General features: G+C 41.5%; 1 protein-coding gene and 2 non-coding genes across 7 annotated transcripts in view; 1 reads left to right on the top strand and 2 right to left on the bottom strand.

Moving 5' to 3' along the window:
• CLYBL (citramalyl-CoA lyase) overlaps positions 1 to 15639 on the top strand; it is a 291574-nt gene that overhangs the window by 173092 nt on the left and 102843 nt on the right. The gene's annotated exons all lie outside the window — the stretch shown is intronic.
• LOC129464264 (small nucleolar RNA SNORA25) lies at positions 8232 to 8358 on the bottom strand. The gene has a single exon (XR_008651503.1). It is a non-coding gene; the product is annotated as a small nucleolar RNA SNORA25 (small nucleolar RNA).
• On the bottom strand, positions 8429 to 8531 carry LOC129464276 (small nucleolar RNA U13). Its single transcript, XR_008651515.1, has one exon. It is a non-coding gene; the product is annotated as a small nucleolar RNA U13 (small nucleolar RNA).

Raw genomic sequence — 15639 nt, 5'->3', positions numbered from 1 at the left:
TGGGCAGCTGGGACTATAGGCACCCACCATCATACCCAGCTAATTGTTTTATTTTTTGTAGAGATAGGGTCTTGCTGTGTTGCCCAGGCTGGTCTTGAACTCTTGGGCTCATGTGATCCTCCTGCCTCGGCCTCCCAAAGGGCTGGGATTACAGGCATAAGCCATGATATCTGGCCAAAATTCTCTTTTTCATCCATAGAAACTTCTGGAAAGCCAAACTGGTCTTTGTTTAAGATAATAATAATAATAGGCCAGGCACGGTGGCTCACACTTGTAATCCCAGCACTTTGGGAGGCTGTGGTGGGCAGATCAAGAGGTCAGGAGATTGAGACCATCCTGGCTAACATGGTGAAACCCCATCTCTACTAAAAATACAAAAATTAGCTGGGCGTGGTGGTGGCAGACGCTTGTAGTCCTAGCTACTGGGGAGGCTGAGGCAGGAGAATGGTGTGAACCCACGAGGCAGAGCTTGCAGTGAGCCGAGATCGTGCCACTGCACTCCAGCCTGGGCGACAGAGCGAGACTCTGTCTCAAAAAAAAAAACAAAAACCAAATAATAATAATAATAATCTTGGCCAGGTGCAGTGGCTTACATCAGTATTCCCAGCACTCTGGGAGGCCGAGGCAGGCGGATCACTTGAGGCCAGGAGTTCAAGACCAGCCTGGGCAACATGGCAAAACCTCATCTCTACTAAAAATACAAAAAATCAGCCAGGTGTAGTGGCACATACCTGTAATCCCAGCTACTCGGGAAGCTGAGGCACGAGAATTGCCTGAACCTGGGAGGCAGAGGTTGCAGTGAGCCGAGATTGCCCCACTGCACTCCAGCCTGGGTGACAGAGCAGGACTCTGTCTCAAAAAAAAAAAAAAGTTTTGTTTTGTTTTGTTTTTCTTAAAATCTCTATCTAGGACTTAATTTTATCTCACATATTTCACATCATAGCCCTAGCCTGTCAAGATCATTTTGGATTTTGATTCATTATCCAACATTTATATCATCTGAGAATTTGACCTGCACATCATAGGAAAATTTAACAAGTTTCTGGGAAATTTTGAAGAGGTTGGGGCCAAGTGCTGCACAAGCATGCCACTAAAAACTTCTTTTCCAGTTCATTGAACAGAGATGTATATAGTGCTGACGATATGCTGGGTGCTGTAATTTCCATGACAAGCCAATGAGGTGCTATGATTACATTCATTTTACAAGTAAGGAAATTGAGGCACAGAGATATCCAGTTCATGAATTTTTTTTTTCATAGATAAGAGTTTTGCTCTTGTTGCCCAGGCTGGAGTGCCGTGGTGCGATCACGACTCACTCACTGCAATTTCCGCCTCCTGGGTTCAAGTGATTCTCCTGCCTCAGCCTCCTGAGTAGCTGGGATTACAGGCGTGCACCACCATGGCTGGCTAATTTTGTATTTTTAGGAGAGATGGGGTTTCACCATGTTGGCCAGACTAGTCTCCAACTCCTGACCTCAGGTGATCTGCCCACCTCCGCCTCCCAAAGTGCTGGGATTACAGGCCACCGCACCCAGCCACCACGCCCAACCCAGTTCATGAACTATACCATGAATGTGCTTATTCAGAAACCTAACTCTCCTAAAATCCAATCTTTTCATGCAGATATTATGATATTTTCATCAAATGCCTTTTCAAAATGAAGATATGTTCCCAATCTACTTGTCCAAAAATACCTTCTCCCCCAATACCTCCACCTAACCAGGAAAGTGAGGTCAGGTAAATGAGACTTGTTCTTGAGGAACCCCAAGTCAGTACCTCATTGTTACCACCTCTTTGTAAACTGTTGGAAATACAAAAATGCTATACTGAGAATTTTCTTTCTTCTTTTTCTTTTCTTTTTTTTTTTTTTTTTGAGACAGAGTTTTGCTCTTGTTGCCCAGGCTAGAGTGCAATGGTGTGATCTCAGCTTAATGCAATCTCCGCCTCTCGGGTTCAAGAGATTCTCCTGTTTCAGCCTCCTGAGTAGCTGGGATTACAGGTGCATGCCACCACACCTGGCTAATTTTTGTAATTTTAGTAGAGACGGGGTTTCATCATATTAGGCTGGTCTCGAACTCCTGACCTCACGTGATCTGCCCACCTCAGCCTCCCAAAGTGCTGGGATTACAGGCGTGAGCCACTGTGCCCAGCCTGAGAATTTTCTGTTACAAGTGCTGTATTACATATATTGTTATTTACATACCTTATCTCATTTACATATGTTATCCTATTCAATCCTTATAGCAATGTTTTGAAATATGTACAAGGTCACATTGCCATTAAATAGCAGAACCAAGATTTGAAACTTCTAGAATTTTTGCCAGGAAGCAGCCTCCAGCTCACTTGCTCGTATATGTCCTAATCCACCTTTTTCGTCTTTCTTGGAAAGCGAGCGCCTTGGCTTCTTTTTATCTTTTGTCAGCTTCCTGTTCTCCATTATCTCTCCCAGGTAACTGACAGGAGCTCTGTGCTCCCATCTGCAGACTCTTTCAGTGTCCTGGGACTGGGATTGTCATCCATTTAGACATAGGAGCTTCAATTCACTGGAAAGTCCAGATAAGCCTGAAACTTCTCAAATATCTCATATTCTCTTTTCTTTCTTGAAGTCACCTCTTAATCATGTTTCTTATTTGAGTATTTTTCTCTTGATGGAGGACATAGGACCATTTTTAGTGAGTTTATTTCTCAGTAAGAAGAAATCCATATTAAAACTCTTAATTTCAGATTATCTAGTTAGAGTCTGGCTAAACTGAATCATTATTGCCTAATTCAGCTTTCTTGGCATTATTAAAACATAGTCACTTCATTTTATATCTCTTTTTTTATTAATAGACTAATTCCATATTTCATTTGATTGACTCTCTGAAGTATGGGCTTATAATGAAAACAATAGGAGTTTCCACAAAGCAGTTTATAAGTATATAATACCTTCCAGCAGGCTCTAATCCTGTCCTGCTAATCCAATTTGTGTTTAAGTAGCTCCTTCATGTCAAGGATGGCACTACCAGCTCACCTTCCCAAGCACGGATGATAAAAAGACTGCCTCCACTCCCTCTTATCTCCTCCTTTTCATTGTTAAATGCATGAGGAGGTGTGGGGCTGTCTAAGCCACTGCTTGCTGGGCCACAGTAAAAACATGCCAAGTAATGCACCGATTTCTGATGTAACTCCATGACACTGGGTGAGGCCAAGAAGGTAGGCGCCGAGGAGGAAGAGGCATGATTCCACAGCTGCCATTTCAGTTGGATGAATATTTAAATAATTCTTTAAATTTATTTACTATTTAAGTATTTAAATTTAAATACCTAATCAATACTTAAATAAATACTGAGTACCTACTCAACTAGTTGCCATGGCAGGCAGGAGGGAGACAAAAATGGTGGCAGATCCCCAACCTGGAGGAGACACAAGCTGTTGTTGAGAGTGGCAAAAAGTAAATAGCTATGATCCAACAAAATAGGTCTGTGAGAACATATTCCTTTTTTAATCATTTGGTTCTGAGTGGGGTTTTCTTGTTTTTGTTTTTTTGAGAAGGAGTCTCACTGTTGTCACCCGGGCTGGAGTGCAATGGTATGATCTTGGCTCACTGCAACTTCTGCCTCCTGGGTTCCAGCAATTCTCCTGCCTTAGCCTCCCAAGTAGCTGGGATTACAGGTGCCTGCCACCATGCCCAGTTAATTTTTGTATTTTTAGTAGAAAGGGGGTCGCACGTTGGCCAGGCTGGTGTCGAACTCCTGACCTCAGGTGATCCTGCCTCGGCCTTCCAAAGTGCAGGGATTACAGGCACGAGCCACCGTGCGTGGCCAGTTCTGAGTGTTTTTTAATTGCCATTTGGTCTCTTGCTTGAAATATAACATACAAAAGAGTGCTTCCCAAAGTCTGTGATGAAGAACCAGTTTAGTTATCCAATCCATTGTGGACTGATACTTGTGTAAAATACAATACAAATGAATTGCTATAAAAATTAAATGCTGGTTGGGTGACAGCAATGTCAGGTGCTACAGAAGTTTCTAAACTGTTACTCTCCAAGGTTGCACTTAATCATAGTGGCATGGTAAAATTTCAAGGACCAAGACTGGGCCACAAACCATACCTTGAGTAGCAAGGACTTAAATTTCCAAGTGTATGAGAGTTTTTTGTTTTTTGTTTTTTTCAATTTATCTTTTTGTTGCTGAGCTCTAGCATAGTGGCATGGTTGGTGGTTAGAGAAATGTGATGTGAGTGGTGATGATTCTTTGAAATTTGTCATTCTGCTTCATGACTGAATACATTAGCCATTTTTTGTAACTGTTCCATGTGCTGAAGAAGAAAGTATATTTTCTATTTACTAGATGCAGAGTTCTATATATTTTCTATTAGACCAAGCTTATTAATTATGTCATTCAAATATACAGATCTTTACTGACTTTTATCTGCTTGATGTGTCAATAATTGAGAGAGTCTAGTTGAAATCTATTCTCCAATAGAAAATTTGCCAATGTCTTTAGGTATATACACATTTAGAATTACTACATATTCCTGGCATATTGATTCATCTGTTTCTATGTACTGACCATCTTTATCCCTTATAATGCATTTTGCTTGAATGTTTCTGTGGTCGGATCGTAATACAGCAACATCAGCTTTCCTTAGGCTGGCATTTGCTCAGTGTATCATTTTCATCCTTTTGCTTTCAAAGTGTCCATATTTTTGTATTTTAATTATGTCTCCTATTTTTAAAAAATTTCTATATCCATGTTGACAATTTCTCTCTTTTTTTTGAGACGGAGTCTCGCTCTGTCTCTCAGGCTGGAGTGCAGTGGTGCAATCTCGGCTCACTGCAAGCTGTGCCTCCCAGGTTCACGCTATTCTCCTGCCTCAGCCTCCCAAGTAGCTAAGACTACACAGGCGCCTGCCACCACACCTGGCTAATTTTTTTGTATGTTTATAGCAGATACGGGGTTTCACCATGTTAGCCAGGGTGGTCCCGATCTCCTGACCTCATGATCTGCCCGTCTCGGCCTCCCAAAGTGCTGGGATTACAGGCATGAGCCACCACGCCCAGCCAACAATTTCTCTTTTAACTAGAATGTTAATCCATTGTCTTTTTTTTTTTTTTTGAGACGTAGTCTCACTGTGTTGCACAGGCTGTAGGGCATTGGCGTGATCTTGGCTCACTGTAACCTCCGCCTCCCAGGTTTAAGCAATTCTCCTGCCTCAGCCTTCCAAGTAGCTGGGAATACAGGTGCCTGCCACCACACCTGGCTTATTTTTGTATTATTAGTAGAGATGGGGTTTCACCATGTTGGCCAGTCTGGTCTCGAACTCCTGACCTCAGGCGATCCACCTGCCTCGGCCTCCCAAAGTGCTGGGATTATAGGCGTGAGCCACTGCACCCGGCTAATCCATTGACTTTTAATGTAATTACTGACGAGTTTCAATTTAATTACACCATTATATTTCCTAATGTTTTCCCACCTGTTTCATGTTTCTTTTTTCATCTTTCTTTCCTTTTAAAATATATATATATATTTTTAAATTTTTTATTTTTTATTTATTTTTATTTATTTATTTATTTTTTTGAGATGGAGTCTCGCTCTGTCGCCCAGGCTGGAGTGCAGTGGTGCAATCTTGGCTCACTGCAAGCTCCGCCTCCCCAGTTCACGCCATTCTCCTGCCTTAGCCTCCTGAGTAGCTGGGACTACAGGTGCCTGCCACCACGCCCAGCTAATTTTTTTGTATTTTTAGTAGAGATGGGATTTCACCATGTTAGCCAGGATGGTCTCAATCTCCTGACCTCATGATCCACCCACCTTGGCCTCCCAAAGTGCTGGGATTACAGGTGTGAGCCACCGCGCCCAGCCAAATTTTTTATTTTTTGAGACTGAGTTTTGCTCTTGTTGCTTGTTGCCCAGACTAGAGTGCAGTAGTGCGATCTGGGCTCACTGTAATCTCTGCCCTCCGGGTTCAAGCAGTTCTCTTGCCTCAGCCTCCTGGGTAGCTGGGATTACAGGTGCTTGCCACCACGCCCAGCTAATTTTTTTGTATTTTTAGTAGAGATGGGGTTTTCATCATGTTGGCCAGGCTGGTCTCGAACTCCTGACCTCAGGTGATCCACCTGCCTCGGCCTCCCAAAGTTCAGGGATTACAGGCATGATCTACCGTGCCTGGCCAGTTTGTTTATTTTCTTAGTCTATTCTTTCCTCTCTTGGTTTATAAGTTAGGACTGTGTTTGTAATTTTTATTGGTTACTCTTGAAATTTTACTAAGCACACTTAACAATGCCTAAAATTAATCCATATCTTTCTTCTGGACAGCTCAAGAATCTTGGAAAACTTTAAATCCAGTTATTTCTCTTGCACTGTATGTATTATTTTTGTTCAATATTTTAGTTATCTCTCTTTAACCCTCTACATTTTATATTATTCCTATCCACAGTATTTCTTTATATTATCTTATATATTTTTCCACTTTTTTTTTTTTGCTTATCATTCCTTTTTGTATCTCAGATTTTCTTCCTGGGGTCAGTTTTCTTTCTCTTGAGGTGCATCTTTCAGAATTTCCCTGTAGTGAAAGTTGATTGATCATAAAGTTTACATTTTTGTTTTCCTGAAAATGTCTTTATGGCCTGGGTGTGGTGGCTCACACCTGTAATTCCAGTACTTTGGGAGGCCAAAGCAGGGAGATCACCTGAGGTCAGGAGTTTGAGATCAGCCTGGCCAACATGGTGAAACCTTATCTCTACTGAAAATACAAACATTAGCTGGGCATGGTGGTGTGCACCTGTAGTCCCACCCTTAGGAGGCTAAGGCAGGAGAATTGCTTGAACCTCAGAGGCGGAGGTTGCTGCAAGCCAAGATCATACCATTGCACTCCAGCCTGTGTGACAGAGCGAGGCTCTGTCTTGGGGGGAAAAAAAAGTTTATAATAAAAAAAATTTCAAAGGATGGGTACCTTGTTTTGGAACAGTTGACCGTGTTCTCTGGAGTGCCATCCTACTGTAAAAATGGATACATTTCAACAAGTCCTTTTTTTTTTCCTTTGGTATACTGAAGTTTTACTAAAATGTGACTATTTATTACTCTTTTTCTCTCACCCTTCCTCCCTTACATTTTTACTTCCTTTTTTCTTGGTATAAGTTGTGTTTCCTATATTTGTAGATTCATGTCTTTTATCTGTTTTGTAAAATTACCATTAGTACTTCACATATGGCCTCTGTTTCTGCTTTCTATTCTTTCTTTCAGAGATGCTGAGTACACGTAGTTGGAAACTTCATTCTATCCTCCTTCTCTCTTAATGTCTTCTCATATTTTCTCATTGTTTCCGTATGTTACATTCTCGTTCTTCATGTTTAATTTCCAGTTTTCTAATTCTCTCTTCAATTGTGTCTAATCCATTTAACCCATCCTCTGAGGTTTTTTGTTTTTTGGTTTTTTTGTTTTTTTTGAGGCAAAGTCTTCCTCTGTGGCCCAGGCTGGAGTGCAGTGGCATGATCTCAGCTCACTGCAACCTCCGCCTCCTGGGTTCAAGCAATTCTCCTTTCTAAGCCTCCCAAGTAGCTGGGATTATAAGCATGCACCACCACGCCCAGCCGATTTTTGTATTTTTAGTAGAGGTGGGGTTTCACCATGTTGGCCAGGCTGGTCTCTCCTGAGCTCAGGTGATCCACTTGCCTCGGCCTCCCAAAGTACTGGAATTTCCGACGTGAGCCACCATGCCTGGGGCATCCTCTGAGTTTTTTATTTTAATTATTATATTTGTCATATCTGGAAGTTCTATTTGGTTCTTCTACATATCTGCTTGGTATATTATGAATCTGATAAATTCAGTACTTTGGGATGTAATATTTTTTTTTTTTTGAGATGGACTCTTGCTCTGTCACCCAGGCCGGAGTGCAGTGGCACGATCTTGGCTCACTGCAAGCTCTGCCTCCTGGGTTCACGCCATTCTCCTGCCTCAGCCTCCAGAGTAGGTGGGACTACAGGCGCCCGCCACCACTCTTGGCTAATTTTTTGTATTTTTAGTAGAGACTGGGTTTCACCTTGTTAGCCAGGATGGTCTCGATCTCCTGACCTTGTCATCTGCCCACCTCGGCCTCCCAAAGTGCTGGGATTACAGGCGTGAGCCACCGTGCCCGGCCGTAAATCATTTTTTATCTAAAGAAGAGAAACTTTGGTTAAACTTTGGGACACTTATTTACTTTCCCACATCAACAATCATGGATTATTATGTCATGATTATGAGTGGTAAAGTCTTATATGCCTCAAGAAAACATAATATTATTGAGTGCTTTGGCATTCTATAGAGAACTTCAATCTTTGATCATAGCATTAAGAGCTCTTGGTTTCATAGCCTCATGAGCCCTCTTTGAAATAACCTATCTAAATCATTTTTTGTTGTTTCTGCTGACTCTTACTTATGGCATGAACTCATATGTATATTTTATTCACATCAGATCGGTAATGTGCCAACGTTGCAACAAGATTTGAAGGAGGTACATCTCACACAATAGCATGAGAAGTCAATCATCATGCTATGAACCACAAAAGGATAATGAACCCATATTCACTGGAATTAATTCAATCGATTCTTAGATCTCAAGAGCTTAGAGTGAGAAGGCTTTCCTCCAAAGAGAATTTGTGTTTGCTCCTACTGTGAGTCAGAGATACTACTAATGTGGGAGTCTCAATTTACTCTCTCTAACCTTGCAGCAGTCTCAAGGGTTAGTATTCTGATACTAGGTCTGATATAGGTATTTGATTCCCCATGTCCTTATTTTTCTTTCACAAATCAGAATTCAACCTATTGCTTTTCGTTATTCCTCTGCTTCTGGAAAACTCTCTTACTTTTTTTTTTTGAGTTGGACTCTCACTTTGTTGCTCAGTCTGGAGTGCAGTGGCTCAATCTTGGCTCACTGCAACCTCCACCTCCCGGGTTCAAGCAATTCTCATGCCTCAGCCTCCCGAGTAGCTGGGATTACAGGTGCCCACCACCAGGCCCAGCTAATTTTTCTATTTTTAGTACAGACAGGTTTCACCATGTTGGCCAGGCTGGTCTCAAACTCCTGACCTCAGGTGGTCTGCCCGCCTCAGCCTCCCAAAGTGCTGGGATTATAGGCGTAGGCCACCGTGCCCAGCTGAAAATTCTCTTACATTCTACTGAGCGCAAAATTGCATTAAAAAGTACTTTTGTTGAAATGTGTCTGTTTTTACAGTAGGATAGCACTTCAGAGAACATGATCAACCATTCCAAAACAAGGTACCCATCCTTTGACACTTTTTTTTTATTTTCCGAGACAGAGTCTTACTCTGTCGCCCAGGCTGGGAGTGCAATGGTGCGATCTCCACTCACTGCGACCTCCGCCTCTGTGGTTCAAGTGATTCTTCTGCTTCAGCCTCCTGAGTAGCTGGGACTGCAGGTGTGCACCACCACACCTGGCTGATTTTTGTATATTTAATAGAGATGAGGTTTCACCATGTTGGCTAGGCTGATCTCAAACTCCTGACCTCAAGTGATCCACCCATGTTGGCCTCTCAAAGAGCTGAGATTACAGACGTGAGCCACCCCACCTGGCATTTTTTTTTTTTTTGAAAGACAGGGTCTTGCTCTGTCACCCAGGATGGAATGCAGTTGTTCAGTCATTGCTCACTGCAGCCTCAACCTCCCAGGATTAAACAATCCTCCCACTTCAGCCTCTTGAGTAACTGGGATCACAGGTGTGCGCCACTGTGCCTGGCTAATTTTTTTATTTTTATTTTGTAGAGATGGGGTCTCTCTGTGTTGCCCAGGCTTGATTATAAACTTTAAAACAATTAGTCTAAAATTCATTCGTACACATTATTTAAAAAGCCAAATAATTATAAAGCAACCCCCAACCATTATTCAGTTTCCCCCTCTCCTGAGACAATCCCTTTTACCTGTTCTAGCTTATTCGTATGCCAGTTTCTTCAATATTTCTAAATAATACTTTTTTTTTTTTTTGAGACAGAGTCTCGCTCTGTCGCCCAGGCTGGAGTGCAATGGCGCGATCTCAGCTCACTGCAAGCTCCACCTCCCGGGTTCACGCCATTCTCCTGCCTCAGCCTCTCCGAGTAGCTGGGACTACAGGCGCCCGCCACCACGCCTGGCTAATTTTTTTGTATTTTTAGTAGAGACGGGGTTTCACCGTGGTCTCGATCTCCTAACCTCGTGATCCACCCGCCTCGGCCTCCCAAAGTGCTGGGATTACAAGCATGAGCCACCGCGCCCGGCCATTTTTTTTTTTTTTTTTTTGAGATGGAGTCTCGCTCTGTCACCCAGGCTGGAGTGCAGTGGCACAATCTCTGCTCACTGCAACATCTGCCTCCTGGGTTCAAGCAGTTCTTTGCCTCAGCCTCCCCGGTAGCTGGGATTATAGGCGCCAAGCACTACGCCCGGCTAATTTTTTTGTATTTTTAGTAGAGACAGGGTTTCACCATCTTTGCCAGGCTGGTCTTGAACTCTTGACCTCGTAATCTACTCACCTCGGCCTCCCAAAGTGCTGGGATTACAGGCGTGAGCCACTGCGCTTGGCAATAATACATTTCTTAAATTTTTTTTTTTCTATTTCGGGCATGATATATTGACTCCTCACTATGGAGAATGAGGATTTATCATTCTTCCCTCTCCACCTTGTCTCTGCCACATGTGAACCTTGCCCATCCCCCAGGTGTCCCAATACAATTATATTTTAACTTTAGTAAGGTTAATATTCAGTGTAAAAGCTATTTAGGGCTGAACTATATAGTAATAGATGATTATCTTTCTATTTCTGCCTGACCTGTTGTTTTCCACGGAGGTGGAGTTCATAATTGCCTTTTTTTTTCTGGCTTAGTTTTCTTTTTTTTTTTTTTTTTAATTATACTTTAAGTTCTAGGGTGCATGTGCCCAATGTGCAGGTTTGTTACATATGTATACATGTGCCATGTTGGTGTGCTGCACCCATTAACTCGTCATTTACATTAGGTATATCTCCTAATGCTTTCCCTCCCCCCTCCCCCAACCCCACAACAGGCCTCAGTGTGTGATGTTCCCCTTCCTGTGTCCAAGTGTTCTCATTGTTCAATTCCCACCTATGAGTGAGAACATGTGGTGTTTGGTTTTTTGTTCTTGCAACAGTTTGCTAAGAATGATGGTTTCCAGCTTCATCCTTGTTCCTACAAAGGACATGAACTCATCCTTTTTTATGGCTGCATAGTATTCCGTGGTGTATATGTGCCACATTTTCTTAATCCAGTCTATCATTGATGGACATTTGGGTTGGTTCCAAGTCTTTGTTATTGTGAATAGTGCCACAGTAAACATACGTGTACATGTGCCTTTATAGCAGCATGATTTATAATCCGTTGGGTTTATACCCAGTAATGGGATTGCTGGGTCAAATGGTATTTCTAGTTCTAGATCCTTGAGGAATCGCCACACTGTCTTCCACAATGGTTGAACTAGTTTACAGTCCCATCAAGAGTGTAAAAGTGTTCCTATTTCTCCACATCCTCTCCAGCACCTGTTGTTTCCTGACTTTTTAATGATCGCCATTCTAACTGGTGTGAGATGGTATCTCATTGTGGTTTTGATTTGCATTTCTCTGATGGCCAGTGATGATGAGCATTTTTTCATGTGTCTGTTGTCTGCATAAATGTCTTCTTTTGAGAAGTGTCTGTTCACATCCTTTACCCACTTGTTGATGGGGTTTTTTCTTGTAAATTTGTTTGAGTTCATTGTAGATTCTGGATATTAGCCCTTTGTCAGATGAGTAGAGTGTAAAAATTTTCTCCCATTCTGTAGGTTGCCTGTTCACTCTGATGGTAGTTTCTTCTGCTGTGCAGAAGCTCTTTAGTTTAATTAGATCCTATTTGTCAATTTTGGCTTTTGTTGCCGTTGTTTTTGGTGTTTTAGACATGAAGTCCTTGCCCATGCCTATGTCCTGAATGGTATTGCCTAGGTTTTCTTCTAGGGTTTTTATGGTTTTAGGTCTAGCATGTAAGTCTTTAATCCATCTTGAATTAATTTTTGTATAAGGTGTAAGGAAGGGATCCAGTTTCAGCTTTCTATATATGGCTAGCCAGTTTTCCTAGCACCATTTATTAAATAGGGAATCCTTTCCCCATTTCTTGTTTTTGTCAGGTTTGTCAAAGATCAGATGGTTGTAGATGTGTGGTATTTCTGAGGGCTCTGTTCTGTTCCATTGTCCTATATTTCTGTTTTGGTACCAGTACCATGCTGTTTTGGTTACTGTAGCCTTGTAGTGTAGTTTGAAGTCAGATAGCGTGATGCCTCCAGCTTTGTTCTTTTGGCTTAGGATTGACTTGGCAATGTGGGCTCTTTTTTGGTTCCATATGAACTTTAAAGTAGTTTTTTCCAATTCTGTGAAGAAAGTCATTGGTAGCTTGATGGGGATGGCATTGAGTCTATAAATTACCTTGGGCAGTATGGCCATTTTAACGATACTGATTCTTCCTACCCATGAGCATGGAATGTTCTTCCACTTGTTTGTATCCTCTTTTATTTCATGAGCAGTGGTTTGTAGTTCTCCTTGAAGAGGTCCTTCATATCCCTTGTAAGTTGGATTCCTAGGTATTTTACTCTCTTTGTAGCAATTGTGAATGGGAGTTCACTCATGATTTGGCTCTCTGTCTGTTATTGGTGTATAAGAATGCTTGTGATTTTTGCACATTGATTTTGTATCCTGAGACTTTGCTGAAGTTGCTTATCAGCTTAAGGAGATTTTGGGCTAGACAATGGAGTTTTCTAAATATACAATCATGTCATCTGCAAACAGGGACAATTTGACTTCCTCTTTTCGTAATTGAGTATTCTTTATTTCTTTCTCCTGCCTGATTGCCCTGGCCAGAACTTCCAGCACTATGTTGAATAGGAGTGGTGAGAGAGGGCATCCCTGTCTTGTGCCAGTTTTTAAAGGGAATGCTTCCAGTTTTTGCCCTTTCAGTATGATATTGGTTTTGTCATAAATAGCTCTTATTATTTTGAGACACATCCCGTCAATACCTAATTTAATGAGAGTTTTTAGCATGAAGGCTGTTGAATTTTGTCAAAGGCCTTTTCTGCATCTCTTGAGATAATCATGTGGTTTTTGTCTTTGGTTCTGTTTATATGCTGGATTACATTTATTGATTTGCATATGTTGAACCAGCCTTGCATCCCAGGGATGAAGCCCACTTGATCATGGTGGATAAGTTTTTTGATGTCCTGCTGGATTCAGTTTGCCAGTATTTTATTAAGGATTTTTGCACTGATGTTCATCAGGGATTTTGGTCTAAAATTCTATTTTTTGTGTTTGTCTCTGCCAGGCTTTGGTATCAGGATGATGCTGGCCTCATAAAATGAGTTAGGGAGGATTCCCTCTTTTTCTGTTGATTGGAATAGTTTCAGAAGGAATGGTACCAGCTCCTCCTTGTACCTCTGATAGAATTCGGCTGTGAATCCATCTGGTCCTGGACTTTTTTTGGTTGGTAAGCTATTAATTATTACCTCAATTTCAGAGCCTGTTATTGGTCTATTGAGGGATTCAACTTCTTCCTGGTTTGGTCTTGGGAGGGTGTATGTGTCCAGGAATTTATCCATTTCTTCTAGATTTTCTAGTTTATTTGCATAGAGGCGTTTATAGTATTCTCTGATGGTAGATTGTATTTCTGTGGGATCGGTGGTGATATGCCCTTTATCATTTTTTATTGCGTCTATTTGATTCTTCTCTCTTTTCTTCTTTATTATTCTTGCCAGCAGTCTATCAGTTTTGTTAATCTTTTCAAAAAACCAGCTCCTGGATTCATGGATTTTTTGAAGGGTTTTTTGTGTCTCTGTCTTCTTCAGTTCTGCTTTGATCTTAGTTATTTCTTGCCTTTGAATGTGTTTGCTCTTGCTTCTCTAGTTATTTTAATTGTGATGTTAGGGTGTCAATTTTAGATCTTTCCTGCTTTCTTTTATGGGCATTTAGTGCTATAAATTTCCCTCTACACACTGCTTTGAATGGGTCCCAGAGATTCTGGTATGTTGTGTCTTTGTTCTCGTTGGTTTCAAAGAACATCTTTATTTCTGCCTTCATTTCGTTATGTACCCAGTAGTCATTTAGGAGCAGGTTGTTCAGTTTCCATGTAGTTGAGCGGTTTTGAGTGAATTTCTTAATCCTGTGTTCTAGTTTGATTGCACTGTGGTCTGAGAGACAGTTTGTTATAATTTCTGTTCTTTTACATTTTCTGAGGAGTGCTTTACTTGCAACTATGTGGTCAATTTTGGAATAAGTGTGATGTGGTGCTGAGAAGAATGTATATTCTGTTGATTTGGGGTGGAGAGTTCTGTAGATGTCTATTAGGTCTGCTTGGTGCAGAGCTGAGTTCAATTCCTGGATATCCTTGTAAACTTTCCGTCTCATTGATCTGTCTAATGTTGACTGTTGGATGTTAAAGTCTCCTATTATTATTGTGTGGGAGTCTAAGTCTGTTTGTAGATCTCTAAGGACTTGCTTTATGAATCTGGGTGCTCCTGTATTGGGCGCATATATATTTAAGATAGTTAGCTCTTCTTGTTGAATTGATCCCTTTACCATTATGTGATGGCCTTCTTTGTCTCTTTGGATCTTTGTTGGTTTAAAGTTTCTTTTATCAGAGACTAGGATTGCAACCCCTGCCTTTTTTTGTTTTCCATTTGCTTGGTAGATCTTCCTCCATCCCTTTATTTTGAGCCTATGTGTGTCTCTGCACATGAGATGGGTCTCCTGAATACAGCACACTGATGGGTCTTGACTCTTTATCCAATTTGCCAGTCTGTGTCTTTTAATTGGAGCATTTAGCCCATTTACATTTAAGGTTAATATTGTTATGTGTGAATTTGATCCTGTCATTACGATGTTAGCTGGTTATTTTGCCTGTTAGTTGATGCAGTTTCTTCCTAGCCTTGATGGTCTTTATAATTTGTCATGTTTTTGCAGTGGCTGGTACTGGTTGTTCCTTTCCACACTTAGTGCTTCCTTCAGGAGCTCTTTTAGGGCAGGCCTGGTGGTGACAAAATCTCTCAGCATTTGCTTGTCTGTAAAGGATTTTATTTCTCCTTCACTTATGAAGCTTAGTTTGGCTGGATATGAAATTCTGAGTTGAAAATTCTTTTCTTTAAGCATGTTAAATATTGGCCCCCACTCTCTTCTGGCTTGTAGAGTTTCTGCCAAGAGATCCACTGTTAGTCTGATGGGTTTCCCTTTGTGGGTAACTCTGGCTTAGTTTTCTATTAAGTTGTCACTAATTCAATACCCACTTCATGACATTGTCTGAATCTCCGCTTCGTATGTTCAGAAGCATCCAGTATTCTATCAGTTCATTTCTTGGGGAAGTCTCTCCCTGAACCATCCAGTCCCTTGAAGTCTGGGCTGCTGGTCCTTCAGGCAGTGGCACAACTGGAATCCTGAACTCTCCCTTCCCCACCATTTTGGGGATTCCCTTCACCTATCCCTTGTGATCAGTGTCCTGTTTTCTACATCCTGTGACTTTTCGTTTCTAGGTATGTTTCTGTTTGGGTGAGGCATATCCACCAATGGCTCCTGAGAAATGGCTTCCTTCTGAAGCACAGAAGCAACTTATATGAACATAATCTCATTTTTTTCTAATTTGGTTTGTAAAGAGTAGAGATATATTCGGA

The sequence above is a fragment of the Symphalangus syndactylus genome, chromosome 15 (genome assembly GCF_028878055.3).
Source record: "Symphalangus syndactylus isolate Jambi chromosome 15, NHGRI_mSymSyn1-v2.1_pri, whole genome shotgun sequence".
NCBI lineage: Eukaryota > Metazoa > Chordata > Mammalia > Primates > Hylobatidae > Symphalangus > Symphalangus syndactylus.
Note: the sequence above shows the minus strand (reverse complement) of the source record. Positions and strands in the feature narration are given on the sequence as shown.